Source organism: Delphinus delphis, chromosome 10 (assembly GCF_949987515.2).
Source record: "Delphinus delphis chromosome 10, mDelDel1.2, whole genome shotgun sequence".
NCBI classification, from domain to species: domain Eukaryota; kingdom Metazoa; phylum Chordata; class Mammalia; order Artiodactyla; family Delphinidae; genus Delphinus; species Delphinus delphis.
Window position 1 is genome coordinate 26,374,211 of NC_082692.2, and position 6,948 is coordinate 26,381,158.

A 6,948-nucleotide genomic window follows, 5' to 3' on the forward strand; every position below is an offset into this window, starting at 1 on the left:
TACTGTCTTGCTTACTGTACCTTTGTAGTACATTTTGAAGTCCAGGAGCCTGATTCCTCCAGCTCTGTTTTTCTTTCTCAAGATTGCTTTGGCTGTTCGGGGTCTTTTGTGTTTCCATAAAAATTGTGAACATTTTTGTTCTAGTTCTGTGAAAAATGCCTGTGGTAGTTTGACAGGAAGTGCACTGAATCTGTGGATTGCTTTGCGAAGTATAGTCATTTTCACAATGTTGATTCTTCCAATTCAAGAACATGGTATATCTCTCCATCTATTTGTAACATCTTTAATTTCTTTCATCAGTGTCTTATAATTTTCTGCATACAGGTCTTTTGTCTCCCTAGGTAGGTTTATTCCTAGATATTTTATTCTTTTTGTTGCAATGGTAAATGGGATTGTTTTCTTAATTTCACTTTCAGATTTTTCCTCATTAATGTATAGGAATGCAAGAAATTTCTGTGCATTAATTTTGTATCCTGCTACTTTACCAAATTCATTGATTAGCTCTAGTAGTTTTCTGGTAGCATCTTTAGGATTCTCTATGTATGGTGTCATGTCATCTGCAAACAGTGACAGCGTTACTTCTTCTTTTCCGATTAGGATTCCATTAATTTCTTTTTCTTCTCTGATTGCTGTGGCTAAAACTTCCAAAACTATGTTGAATAATAGTGGTGAGAGTGGGCAACCTTGTCTTGTTCCTGAGTTTAGTGGAAAGGGTTTCACTTTTTCACCATCGAGGATGATGTTTGCTGTGGGCTTGTCATATATGGCCTTTATTATGTTGAGGTAAGTTCCCTCTATGCCTACTTTCTGGAGGGTTTTTATCATAAATCGGTGTTGAATTTTGTCGAAAGCTTTCTCTGCATCTATTGAGATGATCATATGGTTTTTCTCCTTCAATTTATTAATATGGTATATCACATTGATTGATTTGCATATGTTGAAGAATCCTTGCATTCCTGGGATAAACCCCACTTGATCATGGTGTATGATCCTTTTAATGTGCTGTTGGATTCTGTTTGCTCGTATTTTGTTGAGGATTTTTGCGTCTAGGTTCATCAGTGATATTGGTCTGCAGTTTTCTTTTTTTGTGACATCTTTGTCTGGTTTTGGTATCAGGGTGATGGTGGCCTCGTAGAATGAGTTTGGGAGTGTTCTGCCCTCTGCTATATTTTGGAAGAGTTTGAGAAGGATAGGTGTTAGCTCTTCTTTAAATGTTTGATAGAATTCGCCTGTGAAGCCATCTGGTCCTGCCTGGGCTTTTGTTTGTTGGAAGATTTTTAATCACAGTTTCAATTTCAGGGCTTGTGATTGGTCTGTTCACATTTTCTATTTCTTCCTGGTTCAGTCTCAGAAGGTTGTGCATTTCTAAGAATTTGTCCATTTCTTCCAGGTTGTCCATTTTATTGGCATAGAGTTGCTTGTAGTAATCTCTCAGGATCGTTTGTATTTCTACAGTGTCAGTTGTTACTTCTCCTTTTTCATTTCTAATTCTATTGATTTGAGTCTTCTCCCTTTCTTTCTTGATGAGTCTGGCTAATGGTTTACCAATTCTGTTTATCTTCTTAAAGAACCAGCTTTTAGTTTTATTGATCTTTGCTATCGTTTCCTCCATTTCTTTTTCATTTATTTCTGATCTGATCTTTATGATTTCTTTCCTTCTGCTAACTTTGGGGGGTTTTTTGTTCTTCTTTCTCTAATTGCTTTAGGTGTAAGGTTAGGTTGTTTATTTGAGATGTTTCTTGTTTCTTAAGGTAGGATTGTATTGCTATAAAATTCCCTCTTAGAAGTGCTTTTGCTGCATCCCATAGGTTTTGGGTGATCATGTTTTCCTTGTCATTTGTTTCTAGGTATTTTTTAATTTCCTCTTTGATTTTTTCAGTTATCTCTTGGTTCTTATGTAGTGTATTGTTTAGCCTCCATGCGTTTGTATTTTTTACAGATCTTTTCCTTTAATTGATAGCTAGTCTCATAGCGTTGTGGTCAGAAAAGATACTTGATACGATTTCAATTTTCTTACATTTACCAAGGCTTGATTTGTGACCCAAGATATGATCTATCTTGGAGAATGTTCCATGAGCACTTGAGAAGAAAGTGTATTCTGTTGTTTTTGGATGGAATGTCGTATAAATATCAATTAAGTCCATCTTGTTTAATGTATCATTTAAAGCTTGTGTTTCCTTATTTATTTTCATTTTGGATGATCTGTCCATTGGTGAAAGTGGGGTGTTAAAGTGCCCTACTATGAATGTGTTCCTGTTGATTTCCCCTTTTATGGCTGTTAGTGTTTGCCTTCTGTATTGAGGTGCTTCTATATTGGGTGCAAAAATATTTACAATTGTTCTGTCTTCTTCTTGGATTGATCCCTTGATCATTATGTAGTGTCCTTCTTTGTCTCTTGTAATAGTCTTTGTTGTAAAGTTTATTTTGTCTGATATGAGAATTGCTACTACAGCTTTCTTTTGATTTCCATTTGCATGGAACATCTTTTTCCATCCCCTCACTTTCAGTCTGTTTGTGTCCCTAGGTCTGAAGTGGGTCTCTTGTATACAGCATATATATGGGTCTTGTTTTTGTATCCATTCAGCCGGTCTATGTCTTTTGGTTGGAGCAGTTAATCCATTTACACTTAAGATAATTATCGATATGTATGTTCCTATTACCATTTTCTTAATTGTTTTGGGTTTGTTATTGTAGGTCTTTTCCTTCTTTTGTGTTTCCTGCCTAGAGAAGTTCGTTTAGCGTTTGTTGTAAAGCTGGTTTGGTTGTGCTGAATTCTCTTAGCTTTTGCTTGTCTGTGAAGGTTTTAGTTTCTCCATCGAATCTGAATGAGATCCATGTTCAGTAGAGTAATCTTGGTTGTAAGTTTTTCCCTTTCATCACTTTAAATATGTCCTGCCGCTGCCCTCTGTCTTGCAGGGTTTTTGCTGAAAGATCAGCTGTTAACCTTATGGGCATTCCCTTGTATGTTATTTGTTGTTTTTCCCTTGTTGCCTTTAATGTTTGTATTTAATTTTTAATAGTTTGATTAATATGTGTCTTGAGGTGTTCCTCCTTGGATTTATCCTGTATGGGACTCTCTGTGCTTCCTGTACTTGATTAACTATTTTCTTTCCCATATTAGGGAAGTTTTCAACTATAATCTCTTCAAATATTTTCTCAGTCCCTTTCTTTTTCTCTTCTTCTTCTGGAACCCCTATAATTCGAATGTTGGTGCGTTTAATATTGTCCCGGAGGTCCTTGAGACTGTCCTCAGTTCTCTTCATTCTTTTTTCTTTATTCTGCTCTGCAGTAGTTATTTCCACTATTTTATCTTCCAGGTCACTTATCCGTTCTTCTGCCTCAGTTATTCTGCTCTTGATCCCTTCTAGAGAATTTTTAATTTGACTTATTGTGTTGTTCATGATTGTTTGTTTGCTCTTTAATTCTTCTAGGTCCTTGTTAAACGTTTCTTGTATTTCCTCTATTCTATTTCCAAGATTTTGGATCATCTTTATTATCATTATTCTGAATTCTTTTTCAGGTAGACTGCCTATTTCCTCTTCATTTGTTAGGTCTGGTGGGTTTTTACCTTGCTCCTTCATCTGCTGTGTTTCTTTTCCTTCTCATTTTGCTTGACCTACTGTGTTTGGGGTCTCCTTTTCACATGCTGCAGGTTCGTAGTTCCCGTTGTTTTTCGTGTCTGCCCCCAGTGGCTAAGTTTGTTTCAGTGGGTTCTGTAGTCTTCCTGCTGGAGGGGAGTAGCGTCTGTGTTCTGGTGGATGAGGCTGGATCTTGTCTTTCTGGTGGGCAGGTCCATGTTTTGTGTTGTGTTTTGTGGTGTCTGTGGCTTTATTATGATTTTAGGCAGCCTCTCTGCTAGTGGGTGGGGTTGTGTTCCTGTCTTGCTAGTTGTTTGGCATAGGGTGTCCAGCACTGTAGCTTGCTGGTCATTGAGTGGAGCTGGGTCTTGGCATTGAGATGGAGATCTCTGGGAGAGCTTCTTCTGTTTGATATTACATGGAGCCAGGAGGTCTCTGGTGGACCAATGTCCTGAATTCAGCTCTCCCACCTCAGAGGCACAGGGCTGACACCCGGCTGGAGCACCAAGGCCCTGTCAGCCACACGGCTCAGAAGAAAAGGGAGAAAAAAAGGAAAGAAAGAAATAAATAATAAAATAAAGTTATTAAAACAATTATTAAAGATTTAAAAGTCATTAAAAAAATAAAGAATGCAAGTAGAGAGCAACCAAGCCAATAAACAAATCCATCAATCATAACAAGCGCTAAAAGCTATACTAATAAAAAAACCAAAAAACAGACAGAACCATAGGACAAATGGTAAAAGCAAATATCTACAGACAGAATCACACAAAGAAGCACACACATGCACACTCACAATAGGAGTAAGAGGAAAAAATATATATACAAAAAAAAAGGAAGAGAGCAACCAAATCAGTAAACAAATCTCCCAATGATAATAAGCTCTAAATACTAAACTAAGATAAACATAAAGCCAGAAGCAAATTAGATGCAGAAAGCAAACCCCAATCTACAGTTGCTCCTGAAGTCCACCACCTCAATTTTGGGATGATTCGTTGTCTATTCAGGTATTCCACAGATGCAGGGTACATCAAGTTGATTATAGAGATTTAATCCGCTGCTCCTGAGGCTGGTGGGAGAGATTTCCCTTTCTCTTCTTTGTTCCCACAGCTCCTGGCGTTCAGCTTTGGATTTGGCCCCGCCTCTGTGTGTAGGTCGCCTGAGAGCGTCTGTTCCCACTCGGACAAGACAGGGATAAAGGAGCAGCTGATTAGGGGGCTCTGGCTCATTCAGGCGGGAGGGAGGGGGGTACAGAATGCGGGGTGAGCCTGCGGCGGCAGAGGTCAGCATGACGTTGTACCAGCCTGAGGCACGCCGTGTGTTCTCTTGAGGAAGTTGTCCCTGGATTCACGGGACCCTGGCAGTAGCAGGCTGCACAGGCTCCTGGGAGGGGAGGTGTGGATAGTGACCTGGGCTTGCACACAGGCTTCTTGGTGGCCGCAGCAGCAGCCTTAGCGTCTCACGCCCGTCTCTGGTGTCCGCAATGATAGCCGCAGCTCGCGCCCGTCTCTGGAGCTTGTTTAGGCGGTGCTCTGAATCCCCTCTCCTCGCGCACCCCGCAACAATGGTCTCTTGCCTCTTAGGCAGGTCCAGACTTTTTCCTGGACTCCCTCCCGGCTAGCTGTGGCTCACTAGTCTCTTCAGACTGTGTTCACGCCGCCAACCCCAGTCCTCTCCCTGCGCTCCGACCGAAGTCCGAGCCTCAGCTCCCAGCCCCGCCCGCCCCAGCGGTTGAGCAGACAAGCCTCTCACCAAGCCTCTCGGGTTGGTGAGTGCCGGTCGGCACCGATCCTCTGTGCGGGAATCTCTCCGCTTTGCCCTCCGCACCCCTGTTGCTGTGTTCTCCGCGGCTCCGAAGCTTTCCCCCTGTGCCACCTGCAGTCTCCGCCCGCGAAGGGGCTTCCTAGTGTGTGGAAACTTTTCCTCCTTCACGGCTCCCTCCCACTGGTGCACGTCCCGTCCCTATCCTTTTGTCTCTGTTTATTCTCTTTTCTTTTGCCCTACCCAGGTACGTGGGGGGTTTCTTGCCTTTTGGGAGGTCTGAGGTCTTCTGCCAGCGTTCAGTAGGTGTTCTGTAGGAGTTGTTCCACGTGTAGATGTATTTCTGGTGTATTTGTCGGGAGGAAGGTGATCTCCACGTCTTACTCCTCCGCCATCTTGAACGTCTCTCACAAGATCATATCTTGACTAAAGTACATTTTATTCTTTCTTGAAACTGTGCCAACTTCCTCATTCTACAAAATAATCTACATATACCATCTCTTTATGTAGCTGCACCCTTTCTCTATTTCTGTCATATTTATCTAAGTACATTTCTGTCCCTTTGCCTATAAAGTTTTGAGGTCATAGGGGTCTTATTTGCCTGCATAGGTTGGACTTAAAGAATCGTAAGGAACTTAAGAATTCTCCCCCATTTAATACCCTTGTATTAGAGATAAAGAATAAAATCTAAATAGATTAAATCATTAAACTCCACAGAGAAGCAAAAGGATAATTTAAAAATCCATGATAAGTATGCCTTCTGCTTATCCACTCACAAAGGTTTAGTGGTGGCTTTCAAACATCATTAGTGTATTTCTAAAATTATATACGGATTTCAACCAGAAAGCAGCATCTCTCCCTCCCCATCTTCTTCACCTTTCTTTTTTTTTTTTTTTTTTACACATATGCTTAGCTTCACACAGGCAGGTGCCATAAGTCAGGTTAGAAAGGGAGGCTCTGGAGTCAGATTTTGGGGTTTGAGTCTTCACAACTTATGAGCTCTGCAACCTTGGGCAAGTTGCTTAACTTCCCTATACCTTACTTTTTTCTTCTGTTAAATGGGCATAACAGTGGCCACCACCATGCGGGTTGTTTATAAATTAGTTAATCTATGCAAAAGAAAAAGAACGTGCCAGTAGGGTGAAAACATTCAATAAAGGGTAGTCATCATTATTATTGTAACCAATAAACGGAACAGCATGGCAAGTGGTAATAATCAAAATGTAACACATATTTCTCTTTCACCACCTTTTTGTACTTTATAGGCTGGAGAAAACCTTTCTCCTGCCACTAGATGAAAACTCAGCAGACCACATGAGTTTCCTGTCCTTCCACTTATACTAGATAGTTCTGTGTACTTTATGATACAAAAATGTAGTTTTATTAAAAAGAAAAGGTGTTCCATTCAACATAGCAGTAAACACTTCAGCTTCATGGGCAAGTAAGAGTCTCCCCACCTCCTGCTGACTTGTACGTGTGGACAGTTTGCCTTGTGTGCTTGGCTTCTGCTTTCTTATTCTGCTCATCGCTTCCTGCTCTAGCTGCTGGGTTGCACTTTGAAAAAAAAGACAAGAAAATACATATTGGCCAAGTGGCAGGTATTATTGGA